Source organism: Eleutherodactylus coqui, chromosome 9, assembly GCF_035609145.1.
Source record: "Eleutherodactylus coqui strain aEleCoq1 chromosome 9, aEleCoq1.hap1, whole genome shotgun sequence".
Classification (NCBI taxonomy): Eukaryota; Metazoa; Chordata; class Amphibia; order Anura; family Eleutherodactylidae; genus Eleutherodactylus; species Eleutherodactylus coqui.
In genome coordinates this window covers 79,307,868-79,314,267 of record NC_089845.1, presented here as the reverse complement: position 1 = coordinate 79,314,267, position 6,400 = coordinate 79,307,868, and positions in this window count along the sequence as shown.

Genomic DNA, 6,400 nt, shown 5'->3' with positions numbered 1-6,400 from the left:
TTTTTGTTTTAACGAACTGGTGACGTCACCGTAACTCGTTCACTCTCGTGCAGCCTGTTGGTTCACTCGAACGGGAATCGTTCAGTTCCTGTATAAGTGACTGAGAGCGCTGAACAATCGCTGTTTAAATCAAACGATGAGTGAACGAGCCAACAATAGTTTTGTATGCCTGCAGAAACTGAGTAACGAACGAAAGGTGAACAATTCTCGTTCGTCGTTGGCTCACGTTTAGACCGAACAATTATCATTCACTTTCACTCGTTTGAAAGATAATCGTTCTGTCTAAAAGCACCCTTAACCCTTTAACCCCTTCCCCCTCCAGGACGTACCGGTACGTCCTGGCAGCCTGGTACTTCCTGCAACAGGACGTACCGGTACGTCCTGGGGATAGCGCGAGATCACATATGATCCCGCGCTATCCCGCAGCGGGAGCCGGCTGTCAGTCATAGCCGGCGTCCCGCTGCAACAGCGGGGAGGTATCGGAGATGCGCCCCCCGCTGTTAACCCCTTCCCTGCCGCGATCTAAGTAGATCGCGGAAGGGAAAGGGTTCACAGAGGGAGCGCGCTCCGTGTCTCCGGCCGGCTATCGCGATGTCATCGCGAGAGCCCGGCCTGTCACTATGGCAACAGGACGCCAGACACTGGCGTCCTGTATTGCCTGTGCCTATAATCGCTGTACAAGCGATAAGGCATGGCAGGGCAGTAGCTCTGCCATGCCTTATGACAGCGATCATAGGCATAGTGCTGCAAGTCCCTCAGAGGGACTCGAATAGTGTAAAAAAATGAAAATAAAAACGTAAAAAAAATAAAAATGTAAAAAAAACCCTTTTTTATGCTTTTTCTAATATTAGCATAAAAAAAGGTGAAAAAAAATTAAAACCCCACATATTGGGTATTGACGCAGCCGTAACGACGTGTACAAAAAGTTGAACACACTTTTTATTTTGTACGACAAAAAGCGTAAAAAAACCGCTAAAAAACAGAGGCAAAATGCTAATTTTTAGCATTTTGCCTCCCAAAAAATGCAATAAAAGTGATCAAAAAAGCCGTACATTCCCCAAAATAGTACCAAAAAAATTTACAGATCATCTCGCAAAAAAAAAAGCCCTTATAGAGCTCCGTACATAGAAAAATAAAAAAGTTACAGGACTTTGAATGCAGCTATAGAGAAAAAAAAAAGATTTCCAAAAAAAAGGGGGTTTTATTGCAAAAAAGTGTAAAAACCTTAAAAAAAATATTACAATTTTGGTATCGTTGAAACTGTACCGACCCGCAGAAAAAATTAAGTGTGTCATTTATGCTGCATGATTAACGCTGTAAAAAAAAATTAAAAAAAATCTATGGCAGAATTGATGCGTTTTCTCTCTCTGTTATCATAAAAAAAATAATAAAAGTTTTACGATATTGTCTATGTACCCAAAAGTGGCACCGGTAAAAACTACAGATTGCCACACAAAAAACAAGCCCTTATACGGCCGCGTCCACGGAAAAATAAAAAAGTTATGGCTTTTGAAAAATGGAGATGGAAAAATACCAAAAAAAAATCGCTTGGTCCTCAACGCCAAAATAGGCCATGTCATTAAGGGGTTAAAGACCAGAGGCTTTTTAGCGATTTTACGAGCGGTGACTGAAAAGTTCTCGGCCCACCCAATAAAGGTTGTCAATAGACCAAATGTTTAAGGCTAACCGCTGCTGCAGGCCCATTATACCCTCCTTGTAGAACGTTTCTTCCTGCATGGCAAAAAAGTCCTCCACCGCAGCCATGACGTCATCCTCTGATCGAAAATGGGTTCCAGCTAGATGTTTCTTGAGCTAAGGGAAGAGATGAAAATCAGAGGGGGCCAAATTGGATTAATAAGGTGGGTACCGAAGCAGTTCAAAGCCACAGGACTCGATGGCAGACATGGCAATGGCGGATGTGTGCGTGGGCACATTGTCCTGATGAAGAAGCACTCGTTTTATCAACATCCCGACGCGTTTCCCTTTGATGGCCTCCCTCCAATGCATTAGTTGAGCAGCATAATCTGCTCCGTTCACTGTTTCACCTTTTTTGAGGTATTCAGCCAGAATAACACCCCTCAAATCCCAAAAAACAGAGACCATCAACTTGCCAGCTGATGGGACTGACTTGAACTTTTTGGGGGTGGGTGAGGAGGGGTGCTTCCACTGTTTTGATTGAACCTTGGTTTCAGGTTGAAAGTGGTGAACTCATGCTTCATCCATTGTCACAAAACGTTTGAGAAATGTCACAGGATCTGCCTCAAAAAGGGTCAAGTTTTCGGCGGACAAAACAAGTCTATGGCGTTTTGCTTTTTGCTGTCGACATTCTTGGGCCCATCGATATGAGACCTTGTGCATGTTAAGTACAATTCTTATGAAGGGTCCAACGCGTTCCTGAGATATGCCCACTCTCTCAGCAATGTAGCGTTCTGTCACACGCCGGTCTGCCATGATGATATCCTGGATTGCAGTGACGTTTTCCTCCGTACTGGCCGTTACCGGTCTTCCACTGCGAGGTGCATCCTGGACAGAGGTGTTGCCCACTTCCGCCACCCACTTTTGCACAGTGGAATAAGAAGGGGAATCCTCCCCTAATTGTCCATCCTGTCATTATGGATCTCCTGCGCACTTATGCCCTTTTTCAGCAGGTATTGGATGACCGCACGCTTCTTTTCTTCAGATACCTAAATTATTTTTGTTGTGACTTTTTACGTGACATACAGGGCTATTTTTAAATCTTTTTTTCGCTGACTTTTTTTCCGTTTTTTAATCTTAGGGATAAAAAGCTAATAAAAGCAAACATTTTTTTAAATTTATAGTTTTTTTTTTTAAATTAGTACATTACACTAAGGGCTCATGCCCAAGGCCGTGACGGACTCTGCTAGCGGAATATCGCAGCGGAGTCCGCCACGGCACTCCCCCAAAACCCCATACTTACCACTCAGGATCCACCGTCCGCATAACGCATAGAGGGCCGGCATGCATGCGCAGTACAACGCATGACGTGCCGGCAGTGTCATATGACGCATACGGCGGGGCGCGTATTCACGTGATACTTCAGCTCTGCTACATCGGAAGTACCGTGTGATGGCAGTCTTCCATTGACTACAATGGAAGCCGGACGCGCGTATTCCTGCGGCATTTCGAACATGCCACAGTTTATTTCAAGCTGCGGAATTCTGCAGTGTGAACACTGAGCTATTAGCTTTAATAGAGCCTAATATCTGCGGGGCAACGCCCCTAAATAAAGTACAGGAACGGTTTCCTCATTTTGTTTCGGACGGTTTGATATATAATTTCTACAGTGTTGGATTACAGGGCGGATATGGCGACTGTTTTGGTTGGCATCGGGTCATTTCTTTTTTATACCAGCATATTTTTTTTATTCTGTACATTTAACCTATTTTTGTAACTATTTTTTTTACCACCTATGCCTGCCATGATGTCAGAAAAGACCTCTGGGGGTCATTCACATTGTCTTTTGAATCCGCACCAATTTCTTCTACATGTGAACATACCCATAGGGCTCCTTCACACAGACACACTGGCGTATTGCTAGGGGTCGCAATGGCAACTGGCCCCTTAACAAATGGGGCCCACAGGCCCCCTGCGGGATGCTTTCACCACTGCAGGCCCCCTGTCAGATACAGTGTGCCCACCGCCATTACCAAGGGAGTCGGGAGCCAATTACAGGCTGCAGACTCCCCGGGTGCACGCTCCTCCCACAGAGAGACTGCAGTTGTGATTGGTCACTGCTGGCAAAACAGCACTACAAAGTCCCGCAACTTTGTAGCACCACAAAATTGCGATATCGCTACGAGAAAACACAGCGATATCACACAGAACACAGCTACAATATCGGTATTTTTCGCAGCGATATCGCTGCCGCCCGTGTGAGGAGGCCTTATACCGTAAACTCCACAGATTTACCCCAGCAACGTGATGCTACGTGAAAACATTCCCTAACACATTCCATTCAAAAGACTGGGGTTCATATTTGCGATTTTCTCGCCCAGGTAAAGGCGGGCTTACAGTAGCAGCAAAGTGGGCGAGATTTCGAAAATCTCATCCACTATCTGCAGAATTAACCCACACAAAACCTGACCTGCGGCACGGAATTCAGACCGGCAGCACATCAGTTTTATCGTCATCTCGCTGCGGACTTCCCCCCCCTCTCAAATGGTGCCGGTTTGGAGGCTGATCTGCTGCGGACATTACCCTGGACCCAGACGTTCATTTCTGCTTCGAAATTCCACATGTAGATCTGCATGAAAGTCCGCAGCAAAAACGTGGATTTCATAGGCGGAATTCCCATGGACTTTTTCTGCGGCGATTCCTGCTGTGTGGACAAACCCTGCGGGTCCTTTCAGACGAGGCGATTGTTGTTTGATGAGCTCGTTTGCTCTCAGGTAGCCCGTGTATACAGCAGATACATCGTTGGCTGGTTCAACGAGAAATCGGTCACATTCACTGCATAAGTGTCCGAGAGGGGCTGAACAAGCGCCGTTTAAAGGGGTTGTCCCGCGCCGAAACGGGTTGTTTTTTTTTTCAATAGCCCCCCCGTTCGGCGCGAGACAAACCCAATGCATGTGTTAAAAAAAAACAACGTTTAGTACTTACCCGAATCCCCGCGCTGCGGTGACTTCTTACTTACCTTAGCAAGATGGCCGCCGGGATCTTCACCCACGATGCACCGTGGGCTCTGTGCATTCCATTGCCGATTCCAGCCTCTTGATTGGCTGGAATCGGCACACGTGACGGGGCGGAGCTACGAGGACCAGCTCTCTGGCACGAGCGGCCCCATTCACCAGGGAGAAGACCGGACTGCGCAAGCGCGTCTAATCGGGAGATTAGACGCTGAAGATTAGACGGCACCATGGAGACGAGGACGCTAGCAACGGAACAGGTAAGTGAATAACTTCTGTATCGCTCATAATTAATGCACAATGTACATTACAAAGTGCATTAATATGGCCATACAGAAGTGTATAACCCCACTTGCTTTCGCGGGACAACCCCTTTAACCCCTTAAAGACATGGCCTTTTTTTTTCCATATGTTTTTTCCTCCCCGCTTAAAAAAAAAAATAAAAAATCATAACCCCTTTATTTATCCATTGCTGTATGAGGCTCGTTTTTTGCGGGACGAGTTGTATTTTTCAATGGTGCCATTTACTGTACCGTATAATGTACTGAAAAAGTGGAGTAAAATGGAAAAAAACGAAGTTCCACCATCTTTCGGTGCGTCTTGTTTCTACGGCGCACAAACTGTAACAAACATGACCTGATGACTTTACTCTGTGGGTCCGCACGATTACTACCATACCAAACTTGTATAGGGTTTTTTTTGCTGTTCTACTTTTATTTTTTCCAGTTTTTTCCATCATTTTCTGCCTACAATACCGTTTTTATTCTTCCCTCCACATAGTTGCGCGGGGGCTCATTTTTTGTGGGACGTCCTGTAGTTTGCTTTGGTACCATTTTGGAATACATACAACTTTTTGATCATTTTTTGTTGCATTTTTTTCTAGGAAATAGGGTGACCAAAAAAAAAAAAGCGTATTTCTAGTGTTTTTTTTTCAGATGACGCTCATCATGCGGGGTAAATAATGCGTTACTTTGATAAATCTGGCTTTTAGGGACGCAGCGATACCAAATACGTATTTTTGCTTTATAATTTAGATTCTTTTAGTATAAATATGGCAAAAGGGTTTTTTTTTTAACTTTTAGCACTTTTTTTTAACAATTAGTAAAACTTTATTGATCTTATTTTTACTTTTTGTTTTTTTTAGCCCCCAGAGGGGACCACAACATGCGATGCTTTGATGGCTCCTGCAGTATGATGGAATGCCATACTGCGATCAGGCAATCTACAATGATAACACCGAGGCATTCAGAAGAACCCCAGGCAACCATTGCTGCCCGTGATCTTATCAACAGGGCGTACAGTTACATCCTGTAGGTGCAGGGTATAGAGGGGGATCATATCCACCTGGATGCCGCTGTAAGCCCTGCAGCATTAAGGGGTTAACCCCAACCAGAAGTGCACGAGCCGACAATGATTTTTATGTCTGCAGAAAACTAGCAATGAATGAGAAATTAACGCTTCTGGTTGGTCGTTTAGTCTCTGCCTTATGTTCAGACAGAACGATATCGCTCCGACAGCCCCCTGTGTAGCGGCGCGGCCGCACTGAATCCGCGGCTATGGCCGACATGCTGCGGATTTACAATCCGCCCGGGGAGACGATGTCCACACGCTGCGGCTGGCAGGACTGACTGCTATCTAATCCAGGCGGGTGACTAACAGGAGAGGCAGCCGGTAGATCCTCTCGTCACCGCGCGCGGCGGCTCGGAACTCCCGCGAGAGCTGAGCGGCCGCTTCCATACAAGGACATGTGTCAG